At 45.7% G+C, this 21,000-nt stretch overlaps 1 protein-coding gene across 1 annotated transcript in view; it reads right to left on the bottom strand.

Annotated features, from left to right (window-relative positions):
* LACTBL1 (lactamase beta like 1) overlaps positions 1-20,765 on the bottom strand; it is a 43,989-nt gene extending 23,224 nt beyond the window's left edge. Inside the window, exon 1 of the mRNA XM_052791162.1 lies at positions 20,529-20,765. The gene's annotated coding sequence lies outside the window, so the exon portion shown is untranslated. The remainder of the gene's footprint in view (positions 1-20,528) is intronic.
* Positions 20,766-21,000: the final 235 nt, after the last annotated feature.

Raw genomic sequence — 21,000 nt, 5'->3', positions numbered from 1 at the left:
ACCATTTCAATGAAAACCTGTATTTCTAACCCTCTTGGTTAGAACATGAAAATGCCATGCTAGAGGCTGATTCCAGAAAATAAATGAAAAACCAGAAACTGTTACTCCTGGCCCTGAAGTGCCATCCATTTCTTTTATGTTTTAGACCTGCTGATGTTGAAATTGTTTTTTTAAACATTGGGAAATTCCCTCCACTTTCTGGAGTATAACTATGGCAACCTGGCACATGCCATTGTCTTATCAGTCTAAAGCTGCATGGAGCTATACTGCATTTAGACTTTGCAATTCCAGGTATATAAAAAAGTTTAGCATCCCAAGCAGGGATCTTCAGCATGTCTGCTTCAGGGAGAATTTCACGCAACCAGAAGGACCACTGCTAACATGGGATCTGTGATGCACAGAGTGTTTGCACTGTTAATGGGACCCCAAGTGAGAGTGAGATGCTCAAAGGCATTCAGTCATGGGCACAGTGCCTGTCGCAGCCTGGGCATCCCTCCAGGCTCTGCCAGGGAGCAGCAGAGCCCTGAAGTTTCAGGTTTCCTCTCTTTTTCCTCAGTCACAAAGCAAGATGAAGACTTTCTCATCTCAGAAAAGGAAGGATGAACATGAATTCCCATCAGTGCTCTCACAACACAAACAAACAGAAAGGAAGAAAAACAGTAAAACTGAAAGCATGATATTTGCCTTATTTCATCCAGCTTCCTTGGGCCTCAGAGAAACTGCTTCTCCCTGAGGATTAGGCCTGACCACATGCCTCTGTGCAAGGATCTTTGCTAAATCTACTGCAGATTTAGTTCAGTAGAGAGTAACAGGAGGATCATGGCATTTCCCTCCCTTCCCTTTTGCTGTCTGGTGAGATGCTTTTGCGCTGCTGAGAGATGCTGGGTTGGTGTGGGGGCATGCAGCTCCTCCATCCAGGCAGCAGCTTCATCCAGCTGGATTTGCTGCTCTCCCAGCTCCTCTTTGCCCCTGGGAAGACATGGTGAAGAGACCAAAACCCAGCACAAGTAGAATCATAGAATCATAGAATCATTTAGGTTGGTAAAGACCCTTAAGATCACTGAGCCCAACTGTAAACCTAACACTGCCAAGTCCACCACTAAACCAACCATGTCCCTAAGTGCCACATCTACACCTCTTTTAAATACCTCCAGGGATGGTGACTCAAGGCCATCAAGTGATGCCCACTTCCCTGGGCAGCGTGTTCCAATACTTGATAACTCTTCCAGTGAAGAAATTTTTTCTAATAATCCAATCTAAACTAATATCCAATCTAGAAGAATGACTCTGTGATGTAAGAACTCCTTCACAACCCCTGCCCCAGCTCTTATGTGTGCTCTCTCATGGCTTAAAGACACATTTGTATTTTCTCGGCTCAGCAGGATGCTGGCATTGGCTTGAGCCACAGGGAGAGGTTCTGGACTCAGGGCAGAGAGCCCTGACCTGCCACAGGCCAGCACAGCCCCTAAAGCTCTGCAAAAAACCTCCTGTGCTGGGTCTGAAAGGGGCTTCCCTCAGTCCGTGGAGCGATAGTGAAGCCGCCACCACCCCATGTCTGCGCAGATCACAGCTGGATCCAGCTTTGGCTCCCTTTCCTCTTTCATACAAGTTTCAGAAGTCTGCAAGGAAGCTGGATTTTTACCGAGCCATTTCAAAGCTCTCTCATTAACTGCTTGCCAGCAGCCAGTTCTCTGATAATGGGCATCGCCTCTGGAAATTGCAGCCCCATAGCAACAAGGAGTTTAATGGCTATTATTCCTAAATGAAGGACACAGCTCTAGTAATCCACCTCTTGCCTCTAGCAAAGCCCCTTAGAAATGATGATTTCTCTTTGCAGGTAAGGCAGACAAATACACATATCACAAGTATGTTAAAAAGACGGTCTGGCCTAGCAGTGCAATTTTTAACATTTCAAAATACTGTTTTTTTTTTCATGGAGTCAAGTGAAGATAAGGGAATCCTGTAAGCATTGTGAAAATTGAAAGGTTCTAATCTTCGTTACAAGAAACAACAGGAAACCTGATTTCATGGGGAGGACTAATGTCACCCGATTTGCAACAGAGACTTTTGGGACCCTGTTCCAGTGCTTGTCCACTCTCAAGTTGAAGAAATTTCCTGTATGTCCCATCGTACGGCAACATGTGCCCATTGCCGCTGTCCTTTTTCTGCGCACCTGAGTCTGTCTCTGACCCTTCTCCAGCCCCTTCAGGCAGTGGAAGATGTTGTTAGATCCCCCTCAGCCTCCTCTCCTTCCATCAGACCAAATCCAGCTCTCAGCTCCCCTCATGTGTCCTGTGCTCCAGGTCCAGCCATCTCAACAGCCCTCTTCTGGACCCATTACTGTTCAGCAACATCTCTGCCCTACCAGGGTGTCCCAAAAGTGGACATGATACTCAAGATGTGCCCTCATGAGTGTCAAGTAAATGGGAAGAATCACTTCCTTTGACTTGCCAGCTATGCTTGTGTTAATACAGCCCAGTATGAAGTTAGCCTTCAATGGCAGAAGGGCGCATTCAAGGCAAGGGCAGAAAAAGCTGGAAAGATCATCCAGTGATGGGCAGGCAGCATGCATGACAGTGACAAAGATGCTTCGAGGCATCCTGAGGGACTCTGGGCCTCATCAAGCACTCAGGTTATTTTTCTGTCCCCAGTAAGTCCAAGCTGACAACTTCCCTCTCCACAAGACAGACACACAGACTGTCCTCTTCTACTGCTGGGACCCCTGGTGCACCTCTGCTCAACCCTGTCCCCATGATCTCCATGGCACCAGCTCTCACAGATAAATTCCCTTTCCTATCAATTTCTACCCATGCAGCAGCTCCATCACCCCTGGCATGGCCAGCAGGGTTTTTTAGCTTCCTCGGACACAATAAGACTGAGCTTGGCAAGATGAATACCTTGACCAGCTCCAGCCAGAATGAGTTAAAACTATAAGTGGCCCCAGATGTCCCTATGATAGGTAGTAGCCTTAGCCTGCACATGCCCAGGACCACCCTGTTACTTTCCTTCCCTGCCTCCCATGTGCCACCTTCCCCCACCCTGTCACCAATGGGGAGAGAAATCAGAATAATTTGGAGCTATGGGGAGGACTGGTAAAATTGGAATATCAGCTTCCTTGGGCAGATAGAAAGAGTTTAGAGGTGTGCATAGGTAAGCACCAACCCTGGAGAGGACTGAGAGCAACCAGCAGAGAAGATACTGGCTGCATGCAGTATCCAGCATACACTCTCCAACCAACCTTCTTCATCACCAGGGAAATCACAACACCCCAGGGTCATCATTTTTCCCAAGTAAAACTCCACCCGGTGAAGGCACTGTCATCCTGCAGGCTGGGCCTGGCACATGGGGAACTTGCATGCATGAGTGTTTGTGTGTCTGTAACACCCCATGCAGGACTCGGTGCATGTGTGGATGGGGGAACAGCTGACTGTGGAAGCAGCTTCATGCAACATTTGTCCTGGGGTGCACCAGCTCTGGCAGAGAGGACAGCAACAGTGCCTGACCCCTGTGGTGACCTGCACTCACCAAGACTGATGGCACTGCATGTCTTAAGAATTATGCAGCTTGGAGGACCATGACTGGCTTAGAAATATGAAGTTTCTAAGAGTGTTTCTCTCTGCATTTGGCTTTTGGAGATCTCAAGATTGCATTGCCCACCTTTTTTCTGTGCCAATGGGGCTGCAAAAGCTTTCCAAATTTTTTAATGAGAGCAGCATTTCTCCCACAGTCATCATGGGACTCCAAGAGCTGGGAAACACTGAATATTATGAGAGTCATAATAACCTTTTAAATCATTGTATATCCTCTGTAGAGTGGACAGAAGGCTTGAGCTCTGTGTCTCCCTGAAGAGCCACCTAAGCCAGCCAGGCAGTTCCCGCTAGGTACCAGGGTGACCCCAGGGTGGGGTTTCACAGCAGCTGTGCACTGCTTCTAAACAGAGCAATAGCCTGTGACATATTACAGGATGCTGGAGCTGGTGTCTGAATGCCTCCAAGACTGACTTTCAAGCCAATTAGATACCAGCATACAGTTAATCACTACACCCAATTTCCATGGTTGCGCAAACCAAGTCACTGCAAGTAAGAAGAGTTTATTCAAGTCTTAAAAACACAGCTTGAAAAGCTGCAGACCAGTGGCAGCTAATGCAGGGAAGCTTCCCTTTCCCCATGCCCAAAGAAGTGTGGGGAAATTTGTGTAGGTGCTGAAGAAGGATGCACAGAGCTCCCCAAAGCCTGGGTGCGCAGTCTGGGCTCTCTGTGCTGGGAAGTGACCTCCCAGAGCCTGGGTAGAGCTGGTGGTGGCCGGGCTTGAGCAGCCCCATCACTCGCCAGGCACCCCAGCCTCTGCCAAGCAGCACACCCATGGCACAGAACCTGACCAGGGGCAGAGGCAGAATGATGCTGCCAGCAGAACCAGCCTTCCTGCTTGCACTGTCCAGGCTGAGAAGAAGGTGTGGGCACCCTGTTCCCCAAAGAGGCAGCACTGGGATGCCTCACCTGCAGCCTAACCTTGGCTGCTGTGGGCTGAAGCAGCAGTGACCTGCTCTGCCCTGCCTCTGGGTACTTTAAATAGGTCAGCAGCAGGTGACTGGATGAAATTACCCTTCATTTTATTGTAAGGGAGCTGCAGACAAGGTCCTTCCCTGTGGCTAACAGCAGGGTTTTTCAGTGACAATGTAATGATTTTAATCCAGCAGTTTTTATTAACTCCTCACATGCTGTGTGCCTGTGCCAGTTCAGCCTTGCCCTGAAGCACCACCAGTCAGGTCAGGAGGATGTTGTCACTGCTCGTAAATGTACACAGGGGCATGTCCCAGTCATCACTGTGGGCCACAGTGGTACAAACCCATCACTGGGGAACCGGTGAAAAGCCTTTCACTGTGCTTCCCTGACTCACTGCAGAGACCAGCAGCCAGTGTGGAGGTCTATAACAGTGAAGTGCCAGTTTAGCCTGGGGATGAAAATCTCTCCATTTCTGGAGGTAAGCAGAGAACAACACTGGTATTCATGTGTCACTGGGTGCCAGTGGACTTTCATTGTGGCAGAGAGCAAGTGGAGTGACAGTAAAGGGCATGAGTTGAGCATCAGGGTATGGACATTATGGGGGCAGCAGGATCCCAGGGGAGGCAGGGGTAGGGATTGACTGGTGGACAAAATTAGGTATGATGGTGGGTGAACATGAGGGCAGGGATGCCTCACTGGAGAAAAAGAGCAGGATGAGGGCTGAGAATAAGCTCAGAGCTGGAGCAGGCTTGTGGTGTCAGGTGCTTAGTGAGCTGCATGGGGCAGAAAGAGTAAATCATGATTATGTGAATCAAAGGACTGACCTGTCTTTATCCCCCGTGTTCTGATGTTAAATCTGCCTTCTTACTTTCCCAGTCTCCAGCAGACCTCTAGGAGAAGCAGGGCTGACATTCCACCTGAGATGAGATGAGATGAGATGGCCCTGAACAGCACTGCTGGGAACTTCTCCATTTGGCTGTGGTCTTGGTTGTGGTCACTTCTGCTCCTACAGGAGCCAATACTCCAGTGGGAATCTCTTTCCTTCGCTTTCCCAATAGACCAGGTGACAGTCACGGCTGAGAAGAATGGAGTCAATGGTGAAGACTCTATGGAGTTTATTCCAGATGCCTGCACCCAGTTGTTTCCACATGCCCTCATTACCCAAAGCTCCTTTAGCACCCAGAAGAGATCAAACAAGCAAACCCAGGAGAGCCCAGGGCACCATTTCCATGTTTTAAGGTAGACATTTATAGCAGACATTTGAATGGTACCCTATGACTGGCCATAGTACTTAATGGGATGGTCTCAAAAATCTGTCTTAGCTGGTCCCAAGAAGACAAAGAGGCTCCTGTGGTTCTGCATGTCCCACAGTGCCTACCAGGAAGGGTGGCAAGTACCCCTGAGGACAGCAATGGCAATGTCTTGAACTGTCAACTCCAGTTTTCACCTTTGGATTTGCCAGTCAAAAGCAACGTAAGTGAAATTACCAAGTAGGGGCTCCAGCCCCTCATACTGCCCACTGTTGAGCACTGTTGAGGCTGAGATTCATGCAGCTCTCATGCATTTCTCCATTTTAGTAGTGGACTGCCCTGCAAAAGTCTGAACATTGAATGTTTGGCCTCAGCAAGTGCAGTGAATAAATGCTAAAAACCCACTCTCTCTCTTCAGTGAACATGTAGAATTTCCAGCACAGACAGCAACATGAGGGACCCAGGTATAGCAGGTGTGGCAAAGAGGCAGGATACAGTCTCTGAGATGGGCAGATCTGCAGAGGAGAGTCATGGCATCCAAAAAATTGAGTTGACTGTGTCAGAAGCTGTCCCAAGTGAGGTACTTGGAGACCCAGTGCTGCTATCCTTGCACATGCATGGGCACAGGAGGCTGAGCTGCCTGAAAGGTGACCAAATAGAACTGTTATTGGTGAAGGTAAAACCAAACTAGTTGGTATGCAGAAGTGACCCTGTGGAAGAAGTGTTCTGTTCTGCACAGGTCAGAATTAGTTGGTTTGGCCTGAAGACACTGGGAATGACAATGTCTGGGGCAGCAACTGGCAATTAGAAAGGTTAGCTGACATTTTTGTCACCCTCCAGCATGCAGTCCTGAATTGCTCCTCTCATTGGGTTGAGAACCCCCTAAACTTGTCCAGAGAAGTGTGGAAGCACCTTCAGCCATGATAGTTTATTTGAGACTAGAAGATATAAAACTGGGGTTGCCCAGGAGTATCTTGGTCTTTGAGTGTGTACAGAGCATGACCTTGTGCCCAGGAGATTTGATCTGGGTCCCGCCTCATACCTTGGCTCCCTGAGTACCACCATGGCATGTTTTTGCCATAGGAGTTAACTTCTGGCTACTCTGAGACACAACCTTCTGGCCTTGCTCAATTCCCTGGTCTCAGAAGAGGCATCTGCATTTTAATCTTTGCTGTTGAGAAAAATAAGGTCCATAGTGACTGTGCAGGGCTACTGTAGGGCAACCCACCTTGGACTGGAAACAGGAGCAGGCTGCCAGGGGCAGAGGAGTGACAGTGCTTTCAGCTGAGGTGGCCCCAGTGTCAGACCAGACCATAAGAGCAGCTGTTCTGGGACAGTCCACCAACTGTTTCTGAAACTGGGACACTCCCAGATCCTAATAGTTAGCCCATGAGGGAGAGAAGAAAGAGGATGTAACAAAGACAGTTCAGCCAGTTTAGTGGCTCCTGCCACTAAAAAGGGGAGGCATCTTCTCCTCTTGTTGCTCTTCCTGCCTCCCCCACTCTTTCTTGACCCCAGTCCCTGTCCCATCCCTTGCAGTACCTCACGTGCTTGTCAGCCTTTCTGCAAGGGGGTTCAACTCACAAACCTACTGTAAGAGAGCCCAGCACCACTGAGGTGTCTGCTGAGCACCTCTGGAGGAGTGGAAGGTAAAGCAAGACCTCCCCCTTGTGCTGAGCTGTCACATCACTGCATCTTTCAAAACAGCAGCCTTGGGCAAATGTTGCAGATGTGAAATTATTAAAGGAATAGTCTTGCAGAATCCAGAGAAGAAAATTCCTTTTGCTTCAACAGGTAGGACAAACTTACTCAGGTCCTATAACAGCATGGCAAAGACACTGTGCCTCTTCTCCTGAGCTGTGATTGGGTTTTCCCTGATTTTTTCATAGGATGTCCTTCAAGCTGGAAGGGACCTTAGGAAGTGATTTAGTCCAACCTACTACTCAAACCAGGGTCAGCTCTGAAGTCACACCAGGTTACTTATGGCTTTTTCCTGTAAGGTCTTGGAAACCCCCAAAGTATTCTGGTCTTCTGATAACTGGTTTTGTATCAATATGGCTCTTTTGAAGTCTCCTTAAGGAAGATTAATTGCTGAAAGATAGAGCCAATGACTACTGTTTCCCATTGGCTTGGGTTTTAGGGATATGACTTAAAATCTTATTAGTTTGCCCAGGTGATAGCCTGAATGTGCTATTTAAACACTGTAAACAGTGGCATCTCATGGCTCTAAGCCCGGGAAGAGAGTCAACACCATTGTTCCACATCCAGGCCACTGAACAATGGTGAAACTGGGGCATGGAGGATAGGAGGGAACCCTCCTTCCACTGTGCCATGGATGCAGTTCAGCAGCCCAGTGACACAGGACTGTTTTTTACCAATGCAGTGGGCTTTCCTCCTCCCTATTGCCATGGGACAGGTGCAGGGCATGAGTAGGCTGTGTGCCCAGAAGTTCCTGTGATGTGTGATGCAGATGACACATGCACTTATTAAAAATGGGGAAAGCCTCTGTGTGCAGCAGCTCCATTTGAGGATGGTCAAGCAGCATGACTGAGACCCTGAGATATCTCCCACAGCTCCCACAAAAACTTGGGCAAGAAATAACTGCCACTTATGAGCCAGTCTTGGCTACATTTGAGCTAGCCCCTAAGCTTCAGAGTAACCTTCTCTATTAATGAGATTATCCTGATTTATGGCAAGTATAGTCCTTTCCATTTTGTTTACCATTTCCCTTGCCATTAGGCATTTGCTCTGCCCATGGCATATGGGAAGGAAACAAGCCATGAACTCAGGAAGGCTGGAGATGAGAGGGTTGTCAGTGAAGGAGAGCTTGGAATACCTTTGGAGTTTAAGTAGTAAAAATGTGCCATTCCTGTGAGCGGGGCTAGGCCTGTTTGCAGTATGCCTATGGACTAGGTTCACAATGACAAAGGTCCCTTCCTGATCTGTGCTCCTCTTCCACAGCCATGGAGGTTTGTTCCCAGTACCAAACAGCTCCACATGATGCATTTTGCATGTTAACCTTGTGCTGCTGTTGTGGAGATCCTGCCTTACACCAACATCTCATGCATTTCTGACATATGCCCAGGACAGCAGTCTGGCTGTAGCTGTGGGCTTTGGCTGGGTGAATGTTTCTGCTCCATTGTGCATGCCACCCCAAAGGCCCAGGAGACAGGTCTTTGTTCCATCCTGTGAGCAGCCACTTATGCCTTGGGTGAAGAGCAGACGTTGCAGACTCTGTTGCCCAGGGGACACGGGTGGCACTTTCTGCAAGAGCAAACACACCATGACAATGCAATCTATCTGTGCTCTTTGTTTATTTGGTCTTCACTGTACCATTCACTTCAAGTTCATAAGTTCCCATTGGCACCCTACAGTCTGTCTTCAGATACCTACTTAGGAAAAGAAAATACAGGAAAATGCTGGTCATGCCTCAGGAGAAGAGGTAGCCAGCAGCAGTCTCTGATATGCTGTTGCAGGACCTAGGTTAGTTTGTCCTATATGTTGAAGCCAAAGAACAGTTTCTTCTTTGAGTAATGCAAGAATATTTCTCTAATACTTCACACAGCTTCTGGCAGAGGCTTTACATTGGGCAGGTAGAAGTGTAAGACATTTAAAAAAATAAATTTCTAAGGTCAGAGTGCAGTGCTGTGCTCCTCTGCAGCCTGCCAGAAGGTCCCACTGACCCAGCTGGGCTGTCCTGGCACCGGCTACCTTAGGCAGGGCTGTCTCCCCTCTAGAAAGACAGTGGTGGTGTTGATACCACATCCAAACCTAAGGAAACAGCATATGGAGTGTGAGTGTTAGGTTTAGACTTAGTGAGACTCCTACTAATTTCTTGTGCTTCACCTCTCTAACAGGGAAACTGTGTTAACTTAAAACTGACCACACTAAGCTGTTTATCATTTGCACATTATAAAAATACTAATTGCCAAGCAAACTGTGTACAGAGGAAATAAGAGTCCAGTGATGGGCTCAATTTGTGTTGCAAAATGACTTTAGCTCTTCTTCAGCAGTGGTAGACAGGTCTTCACAGGTTTTCTGACAGCCCTGTACAAAGCTTAGACCTGGGATTTACTACAAGGTCTGGCCTGGGAATATTGAATCATAGAATGGTTTGGGTTGGGAGGGACCTTTAAAGATCATCTAGTCCAACACCCCCCTGCTGTGGACAGGGACATCTTTCACTACATCAGGTTGCTCAAAGCCCCAGCCAACCTGACCTTGAACACTTCCAGGCTTTGGGCATCCACACCTTCTCTGGGCAACCTGTTCCAGTGTCTCATATGTCATTTCCAGATTCTGGTTTTACTTTCTTGGCAGGATCAATACAGTTAACTGAGATCTGTGTCTCAGATCAGAGAGATATTCAGTCAGCAGGTTACAAAATGAAAGGAGCAGAGAATAGACTTAGAAGGTGAGCTGAGTCCCCTCAGATTAACGAGGGGTTAAAAGGGAAAAAAAAAAAAAAAAAAGGAAATAACATCCCAGAAGCTACCAGTACAAGGGAAGGTGAGGTGGAAGAATAGGACCCTTTAAAATTAATTTGAAAATAGCTGATACATTAGGAACCCTCTACCATCTAAAATAGCTTTATCTGGATCATATAGGCAGTGGAGTTGGATCTGGACTCTGCTTCCACTATGTGCCTTCTAGGCACGTGTAGGGCTTATGTAGATATTCAGTGCCAGGGCAAGAGCAGCAAGGCTTGTGGGTCTTGATTTGGACATTCACAGGCATTTCCAAAGATGAGGCATATTTAAAAATAATTTTGTCCAAGCCATGCGTGTGTGACCAGAAGAACCTGGCTGACACCTTCTCTTCACACTCTTGCCTATATGTGCTGGTGAGCAGCATCGTGACTAGTGACACAAGACTGGTTCATGCCCGTGCTACCCAATGCATACATACACACACACGTGCCCATTGAAGCACAAAGCCTCTGCAGAACCTGGGCTTTTACTATTCATTGTCCCAGTCCTACTAAGATTTTGGGGGGATTGGGATTTTGGGGTCCATTGGGATTTTTGAAAATGATTGTCCATTAACTTGTGGCAGAGGAATGCTATTGTGCTAAAGCTTTGAGACTTGAGAAATATATCTTCAAAACAGACATTGCCATATGCTGAAAGTACAGTTTGCCTGTGGAAATTTTCCAATTCACAAATTCATAGGATAATTTGCATTGGAAGGGACCTCAGGAGGTCTCTGTTCCAACCTCTTGCTCAAAGCATGGTCAGCTATGAGGTCAGACAGGGCTTCTCAGGGCTTTTTCCAGTCAGGCCTTGAAAAACCTCCAAGGACAGAGACTGCACAGCCTCTCTGAACAATCTCTTTCAACACTTGATTGTACACATAAAAACAGATGCACATTATTCCTTCATCTGTGGAGCTTTTAAATGCATACTGATCTATTTAATAAAAAGTAGCCCTAAAAAAAATGTACTTACTATTTTATAGGCAACTATAAATACTAGTTTCTGCCCTGTGCTACTTCCAGTCCCTTCTCCTATCCTAACAGACAAAAATCTACAGGTGAGCATCACAAGAGGTAAGGATAGGATGGTGAAAGGAATCAGGAAGATGTTCAGATGGTTGCTCAGTCCTCAAAGCTGGGTGTTGGTACTGACATACACTTTCCAAGCAGATGCATTCTGGTGGAGTTATTGGTGTCCTCAGATGAGTAGCTTTACACATTTTAATACTTTTGTCTACCAGAAGAATTCTTACAAAGCTGTTTCAACAAATCAGAAGGAAGGAAAAAAAAAGCCAACCCTCCCCCACCCCCCCCACCCCCCAATAAATTGTTATACTCCATTACAAGAAAGGGAGAGAATTTAGTCCTATTGTTTGGAAGTCACATGCATGGACCACTGGTCTCAGGAGATAAGGATGAAGCCCATAGTGATGAACATTCATAAATGTTTCATTCTGAGAGAATATTTAAAAATAAATGATCTGGAAAGAAAAGCAAAGAATAAACAACTATTAGCATTTCTTTATGTGAGTGTAAAGAATGATATTGACAAACAGAAGAGTTGAATCCTTAAATACAGAGAGTCTAAAATATAGGAGAAGCATGCATGCGAGGGTACAAACACAGACACTTCTGACCGGGTCTTGGAGAAGCCAAAATATAGAACATTTCCATTCACTTAGTGGTAAAATTATTGGAGGAAGAAGGAGTTGTAATGACCAGCAAATTCAACTGTATATATCAGTCCTCCGACTTGTTCCTCTGCCCTGTGTACCTGCCTTTCCCATGCTGTCAGTGGACATAGTGAGGATATGCTGTTAATTTTGGAGTGAGAAAAGGGCAGCAGAAATATAGACCCAGCCTTTTCTGTGTAAATGCAGTCTATCAGCTCCTGTCCCAGGGCTGTGAAGCCTTGCTGTAATGTACTGCAACATTTATATTGTCACTCACTTTTAACCTCCTATTTAGTCATATGCAGTCACTAAGGCATAGAGACATTGGGTAACTTGCCAAGACACTGATGGTATGTGCTGATTTTCATATAAATTTACATGAATTTGCATACACCTCCCTCTCAGTTTGCATTCATTCTCTGTGATGCCTTTAAGAACAAGTAAAATATTGTCTAGTCTGAATCAGTCAAAATTTTCTACTTCTCTTATGTTTTCTCTTTTGCTAATACTCATTTTCATCTACTAATTGATTTATTTTTTTCCTTTTCTACTGCATTTGCCACCTCCCTTCCACCCTTAGCTACCACAGTGATCTATTCTTTTTTTATATTGTATGAACATTATTCTTTAAGTTGTTCACAAAGTAGGTAGTATCCCCAACTGTGGCATTGACTATCCAATTTACATAGCACTGATTGTTTGCAGACTAATTTTAATATGCTGCGTCATTTTTCATTTCCTTTCCTGTATAAACAGGTCTCAAGTATGTGTCTGAAATTTGCTTGGTGAAAAGTTTCAGATAAGTAGAATTCTACACAAACAAATATTGAAGAAAAATGATCCTAATAGGTATTTGCTGTGCAGATGAGAGAGCCATATGCAAGATCTTAGACTGGGAATGTCAGTTCTGCATGGAGCAGCATGGGTCTGGGGAAAAGCAGATGTTTTGGGAAATGTCTTAGAGGTTACTGTGGGACCCGACTGAGCAAGAGCTATGTTGACATTTTTTTCCTAGTATCCTACCTGAACCTTTGTTGTTTCTGTGGCCCTTGTTTTATTATTTGGTATCACTGAGAAGTGTTTGGCTTCATTCTCGTTGTAACTGCCCTTCAAGTATTTGTGGGCTAGGATTACCAGACCCTCAGCATCCTCTTTGTCTGACAACACAAAACAGCTCCTTCTACCTATCCTCAGGCCATGTGTCTGAGACCCTTGACATCTCAGCCACCCTCTGCCAGACCTCCTCTCTTCTTTTTTTCATATTCTTCTTGTTCTGGGTGGAGGGAGGGAGCTTGGAGGATGGACAAACACCGAGTATTCAAGAGGCAACAACAGAAGCACTGAGTAGAGGGATATGATAACTCCTCCCTTCTGGTCACAGTCCTAATGCAGCCCAGTTTGTGGTTTCCCTTATTTGCCATGAGAGTGCACTGTTGACTCATGTTCAGTTTATCGTCCTCCTGGTTCTTCTCAGCAGGGCTGATGGATTGCTTCCCAGGCTGCACCGATGCCCGGGGTTATCCTGCCCTGGGTACAGAGCTTGGCCCTCCGAGCAGCTGAACTTTGTGAGGTTCCTGTTGTCCCAGGCCTGAAGTTTGTTGAGGTCCCTCTGGACTGAAGCTCTGCCATTCATGTACCAGCTACTTCCTCATATTCAGTGTTGTGTACAAATTTGGTGAGGGTGCATCTGAATTATTGTCCAGAAAGCATATGAAGATATTGAACTATCAGTCTGCTGTTTGACCCTGGGATACTTTGATTGTTACTCAAAGTCAATCAAACTTCAGTCTGATTGTACCCACTCATTACTGCCCTTTGATAAGGGTGGTCCATTACTTTAACTCAAGATTTTTAATTGTATTAGCTTAATGATGTCCAGTCTTTCCTGAAACTAGTCTTCTATTCTACCACCTTCATGCTATCTCCAGTGCCTCCCATCCCACTCCCTCCACTTACAACCTCAGCTAACTCTTCACCTGTGGGATGCACCTCTTGGCTTGGGTCTGACTCTTCCCATCCTGGGATCACTGCCACATTGTCTGCAGCTCCAGGATCACTGCCTCTTCCCATGATTTGTGATTTTTTGTCCTGGCAGGAGATGGGCTTGATAAGCATCCCCCATAGCTTTCCCTTCTAGGAGCCTCCAGGTACAGTCAGGTTTGGTGAGATGTGTGTTGCCCAGCCATGTTCTGGGGTGCAGAGCTGAGGTTTGGGAAACCTGAATGCACTTCCATGTGAGTCTGTTTTCTCTGGCTGGACATTATCCCAATTACTTGCCATCTCAGTGCAGGGTAGCATGTGCCTTATACTGTGCCTGTAAACTGATTCACATGGTTCAGGGAAAGGGCAGGAGCCTTTACAAAGGTATCTGTACATGGCCTATTTAGCTAATCATGATAACCAATAAGAGGGAAAAATCTACTTCAGTGACCAGGAAGGGACTATTTATAGTCAGTGGGAGAGAGAAAAAGAGATGGTGATATTCTCAGACTTTCCCCTTTATGTAAGCTTGTTGTCATGCTAAGAGTCAGTCTTTCCCTGTCTTTAAGTCACAAGTGAAATACATGCTTATTTGTACATATACTTACTATTAACTGTAAAGCACAAATCTAATAAAGTGCCTAAATTGTATAATCCAACCCCTAAGAAAAAACCTAAAGATTATTCCAAGCTTGGCATAGAAATAGATGCCAACAGAAACAGGTGAGGCCCTCTAAGACAGGACTTCCTTGTGATGCAGGGGACTTTGCACAGGAAGTTCTGCAAAAGGTGTCATTTGGGGAGCTCAGACTCTAGCAGAAGTCAAGTTATTCCATTGCCACAGAGGGAGGACAGACTGGGGATGATCCTGAAGGATGTATAGTTGGAAGAGGACCTCTTTAGCCAACCCCCATGTAGGGGAGTGAGCAAGTGCATTTCATCTGTGATTAAAGAATGAGGGGGATATTCTTCAAGTTAACATTCATTACTCTCACCCTCTCTTTTATGGGATAAGATCCAAACAAGGGGAACAGTGAGTTTTACTGATAGTACTAGCAAAGCACATGTTATAGACAGGACATGATGTTCAGGAAGTCCAGCATCAGCCACCTGTGTGATGAAGCAATATCTTTGACTCTAATTAAACCAACTGAATTGAGAAAGAAAAGCAGAGAAATTTCTTTTAGCAGGTAAATACAGCTATACATAACTGTGCAAGCTTTAGCTACAAACAATATTTAACAGATGTTTAAAGTTAGTTTTTTAAGCAATGTGCCTTTTAATTAGCAATTTGGTCAGATAACTTTTTAAAACTCCAGGAGAGCAAACTGTAGATGTGATCTCTATCTAAGAAAAAAACATTATTTATAGCCCTAGTCATCCCTAAAAACTGTTCCTCCTCCTTGTTTGGAATCAGACTTTTTTGGTTTAGGTCAGTTCACTGCCTTTTTACCTGTTCACCTGCAGAATTGCTCAGGTTATTAGCAATTTGGTGTCTTCCCTCATGCATCTCACGGCAGGCAGTGTACCAAGAAAGGTTAAACAAGCCTGCAAGTGTGCAGGGAATGTGCTTAACTTTCATGACCGGTTATGGCACGTAAGACAGAGAACCCAGCATGTCCTCTTTAAAGGAAAATTGTGTTTCTCTGCCTGTGTTAAGTGTGTCAGCAAACCAGTTGTGAAGGATGCAATTTACTTAGTCTTTCAAAAGCCTTCGTCAAAGTTCCTCACTGAAGTCACAGAGAACCAAAGGCATCTCATGAAACTCAGTCTTACGACAAGCTCCAGCCAGCCAGGGGCTACAGTCAGGGACTCCTGTGATGTGGTGCTGTGGACTCACATGTGAACCTAGAAAATGAGAGCCTGCTCTTCAAATTAAATGCTTTCCTCCAAATTCCACCATCTGTGGTATCCATCCTGCCTTTGCTCACAGAAGAATTGTATGAGTTGTCTTCAGGTAAGCACAGGCTGATTGAAAGGACATGACTGACAACAGTAAAAGAGAAAAGTGTTGATTGCACAAAGACCAATGGTTCAGGTGACTTGTCAGCAGAAAGCCTGTCCTCTGGCAGCTCTGGAAGCCATACACCACAATGTATGTGCCATTTCTCCTCCTGTTATCCCAACAAAGAGACCAGATCCACAAGAGGCCCAAAACAAGGAAACAGAAGCAAAAGAAACTAATCTCGTTTAAGACTTGCAGAGTGTGAAGCAATTGTAATAAATGTTGACTCCTGGGTCAAAACTACTGTCCAAAAAACCCTTTTCCTTGCCAATCAAGAGCATCCAGGGAGGCATTGTAAGGATGCAGTAGCTGACACCCTTTGTCCTCCATGCTGCACACAAGTGGTCTTGTTGAGACCACCTGGGCATACGCGTCCTGGTGTTTGTAAATGTGCATGTAAGAATGCAGGTGGGAAGAATCAGCTTCGTTGGAAAGTTAAATTAAATCAAATCCTTTTCCACTACCTTACAACCTCTCACCGAGTTTTGGTACACTCAGAACATACAGTCAGTGCCAAGCTCCTTCCTGGCTCTGCATTAGCTTGCAGGACAGACCCTTTCTTTCACATTCCTGCAAAGGTATGACGCTCCTTGGGGCTAGTTTGCATGGCTGAATTGAGATATTTTCTCCACAAAGGGCTCTGTCCCTCTTTCTTGAACCACAGGGTGCTTGTTCCAGCTTGCATGCAAATCTCAAGATAGATGTATTTCTGCAGATGTTTTCTATGAAGAGCCGAGAGGTGAGCAGGCCCAGTGCCTCCCAAGGGGTTAGAAAAAGGCCAGGCTGTCTAGTCTGAAGATACCTGACAGCACAAGGTGAAGTACTAGGTCTACAGGGAAAAAATAAATCCTCCTTCTTCTGAACTCCTATTTGCCTTTCTCTGCCTGCAGACAGCGAGTGTCTGATGGGAAAGATGAGAGACGAGGACTTGGAGAGCAGGGAGAGAGACAGAGGGCTTGGGCAGGGTTGGAGACACTGCCAAAAATCTGTTTCTTCAGGCAGCAGGAAGGGAAGAGTTTAGGCCTGAGTAAGACACGTATTTTTCCATAATAAGGTGGCAGATCGTCAGGGGGCCAAACACCATAAGTCACAGTCCTAGTGGTATTTAATTGCATTTCCCAAAGCGCCTGCAGTGTTCACTTCCTCAAAGAGCTTGCTCTGCTTACCCCAAGTCACCTAGCACTAGGGTTTACATGTGCCCTTACCACAAGCTGCACACACAGTGTTCATCACTGGAGAAAACCTGTACTTGGGATTCCATGATGACTAACTGGGGCTGTGAGGATCCACGCAACCACTCCATCTGCACCCTTGAGCATATGGCTTTGGGCATTTGGACTCTCCTTCCTGCAAGATCCTGCATGTTCTGCCTTTGTTTTACTCATACAGAAAGGGCATGGGACCTGTTGCATGGTAGGAAAGGTCAGCAGCAGTGATATGGCTAAATTACTGGTCAGATCCAGGTTTGTTTCCCGCTCTCCTCTACCTTCCTTCAGACCATCACTTGCTTCAGGGCCAGAGGGAACCAATGAGTCAATGTAGTTCAGCTTTGTACCAGTACAGACTATTGCATTTCACCCAAATAGCATACCCAGAGGCTTCAACCATGTCTCATCTTCTCCAGTGAGCAAACTTCTGTGCACCACAGATGGTGAGGGGCAGAGACCAATGTGCAACCAACAGCCAGGCCTCATTACAGCAGAGCATAACCAGGAGAGACATTCCTGGTTGGACTCAGTGGCTGAATGGTAAGAGGTAGTCCATGAGGACCTGGCAGGGAAAATACCTTCATCAGATCAGCACTGATTAAAAGGATGTCCTTCCCTCCCTCCCTCCCTCCCTCAGTGTGGTAGTACTGGCTTATGGAGTAAGCCCAGAAGCCAGAACAAGGTACACAGTGCTCCATGAAGGAGAAGGAAGCTGCTGTCCAAAGCCCCAAACACACCCCTCATAGGGGATGGTAGTAATTAAAACAGCTGAGCCCCAGTTATCCCTTCAGACCTTCTGCTACTAAATCCTCCCACAGTTCTGCAAAGGATGCAGAACACTGAGGAGGCTGGAAGAGATAATCAGAGACTGTCAGTCATTTTAGTTCTGGCTGCACCCCTGTGCAGTGGATGTCACCTTGAATGTCCCCCTCATGCTTCAGCACAAAGATATGCATTTTCTCATTGCTAGGTAATGTTGTCTTTGGCATACAGTGATGGTTGACCATAGTTGGTCACTGGCTGCTAACCTAGTTTACTGGGGAGCTAATGTTGACATTTGTCTTTATGCTGAGCTTCACCCCTGATATGGGAAAGCACCAGCTTTACCCTGTCACATGGAGATCAGTGCTTTCATCTCGGCCTGAGGGAACTGGGATCTGCATTTTCAGGACAGGTCAGAATACCCTGATAAAGGCCACCTCAGCCATTCCCACTGACACAGATGCTCTTTATTGTGAAATACTTAACTCTTGCCCAACACTGCAGACCCAGCCAAGATGATCCTGCAAGAGCCAGGGGAAGACAAAGGAAAAAAAAAAAGGGTGTAAATTAGTTTGTCTAAACAAGTTCCCATCACAAAATCCTGATCCTTCTATTCAGCACCAGTGGGAAAAAAAAGATACAGTTCCCTCCAGAGTAAAAACTGACATGGTGAGCTGCTGCAGCAGGGAGAACAAAGGGGTGAAAGGAAATGACAGATCAAAATTTGGTAGTTACCAAAGATGAGGAGACTCAGAACAATGACCTGCAATTCAGAACAGAGGTGTATCTTACCACCCTGCCATCACTACTGCCAGAGAGGGCTCAGAAGCAGAGAACAGAAGAGAAAAATCATTCCTACATACAGCAATAAAGAGCTCTGTGCTGAGGGAGGAACTGCATTCATCCACACCTTGGGCTTACCCCAAATGCTCCACCTGGGCCAGCTGATTGCTCAGGTACAGGCTATTTGCTTCCTAGCCAGCCCAGGGAAGCTGCTTGGAAACATTTTGATGTGTTCTCAATTACTTTTCAAGTAAGTCACTGAAGACCCTTAGGTCAGCTCGAAACCTGTGTGAATTTTAACAGCACTGCTAATGACATCAGTGGAGCTGCACTGATGTGCACCCGCAGAGTCTCCAGCATTTTCTTGTGCCTCTGCTTCTCCTGACCCCTTTCTGGTTCATTGTAAGTCTATATTGTCTTTCCACAGGAACAGCTTTAGTTTGAGATACACTTCCTACTGTATAGGCCCTTTTTAACCTTCATTTAATCCTAAAGACTCTTCCAGGCCTCACTGTGCTTCTTACATAGAGTCCACCTCACCCCGGTTGTACACCTGTCCTGCATGAATACTAACATTCATCACAGAGCTTAGAAGTGCCTTACGGCTTGTAAAATCTGTCTCAGTCAAGGGAAAAGATTTAGACAGGAGTCAGCTCACATGGCAGAGGAAACTGTTCTTCTAAAGCACCTAACAAACTCATCAAGCCATTTCCCATAGGAAACCAGTTCCAAATGTATGTTGGCAAGCAGTAGGCTAAGACAAAATTAGATTAATTTGTTGGATAAATTGCACACTGTGGACAATAGGTTGACATAATTCTGGGTTTTCTTCTTGTGACAGACAAATTTAAGACCCATGTTACCTTAGATCATATGTAATTATTTGTTAAGGAAATAAAGTTTTATCCTGGCTTGCTGAGTCCTAAACAGCATGGAAAAGGGGAAGGATTCAGTGTCAGATGTCTCAGAGCTGTAAGGAGTTAATATATTTATAAGCACACTCTCTAAAAAGTACTCAGTAAGGATGTGTAAGGTACCTCACAAATAATTTAATGTGTATACAGAACCTGAAGCTGCCCAACACATCTGTGTCCCCTGAGAAGCACTGAAGACAGTAAGGATGGAGGAGGTGGGGGAAGCGATGGTCTCATGGGGAACATGATGGAGCTATGATAGCTGAGAAGCAGAGATTTTGCCAGCACTGGACTTCAGCCCATGTCCTTTGGTAGTTTGTAAACTGGTAATCAAAATTAATGCTTACTGAAGCACCACTGCTTTCTGTGAGCAGAGAGACTGCTGAACCACCAGACCACCCTGTGGTCCTTCTTGTGGCACAGTATAAAGGTCCTGGCTCTGCTCATTTGGTGCAGAGACCAGTACTTCTCATAAATAATTTTCTGTTCATTAGCGAAGCTCAGGAAAATACTGTATTTAGCACAGATTATTTCTTTGGGTTTACTTTTACACAGAGTAAAAGGAATAGATTCACCTTGTTCACTCACACCAATGAGTGGGGCTGGCACCTGAAATAAATGGTTAATAGCACAATAACACAAACAAATTGCAAAAATGCAATAGAGCCATGGAAGGCGAGTTTCATAAAAAGGTTTCCTTTTAATTGGTTCATGCAACTAATGCTCAATTTGATGAACCTGCCATTAACTCCTCAGTGTAACTCTGTGTCTCTCCTTGACTGGGACACATAATTCACCACGTGAGTGTAAGAAGTCTCAGATCTTGCTCCCAAGTCATAAGCAAGAAAAAAAGTCAAGCTTCACAATACCTTATTTCCAGCCTTGCTGGCCCTCACATAATCAAACTGTAAGTTAAAGTCACTGCTAGAGGCATCATGGAAGGTCTGCATAAGTACCTGCAAATGAGGCACTTTTACCTCAACAAATTTCCCTTGTGGATTCCTGCTCCTGCTTTACCAGTGAAATCTTCTATGTCTGCATTTCTCTGAGATACTTGCACGCACAGCCCCTGCTGCATGCTCTTCCTCTAGAGATATATCTGCAGGCCTGGGGGACTTTCAGCCCAAAATGACTGAATAGGGGCTTTTTACTGGAGAGATGTACCTTACAGCCTTGGCTGTCAGTGCTCCTGCTCGCTGCCCTGCTGCCAAGCCTGCTTGCACAGTCACTAGCGCCAGCCTCCACTCAATGTGGCATTTTAGCAACTGAGTCACTAACAATGGCAGGGTCAGAAATGGTCACTGTAATTAAGGTCTTTATTTTCCAACACGTTTCACTGTCAGGCATGCTCCTGAACTTTTGAACTTCCCTGTCATTGAGCTGGGACTCCTGGGGATGCCTTTCTGCTACATTTTTATCCTGCTGTTATTTCCACTTATCCCCATCACC

The sequence above is a fragment of the Harpia harpyja genome, chromosome 7 (assembly GCF_026419915.1).
Source record: "Harpia harpyja isolate bHarHar1 chromosome 7, bHarHar1 primary haplotype, whole genome shotgun sequence".
In the NCBI taxonomy this organism is placed as follows: Eukaryota; Metazoa; Chordata; class Aves; order Accipitriformes; family Accipitridae; genus Harpia; species Harpia harpyja.
This window is presented reverse-complemented; position numbering and strand designations above follow the sequence as displayed.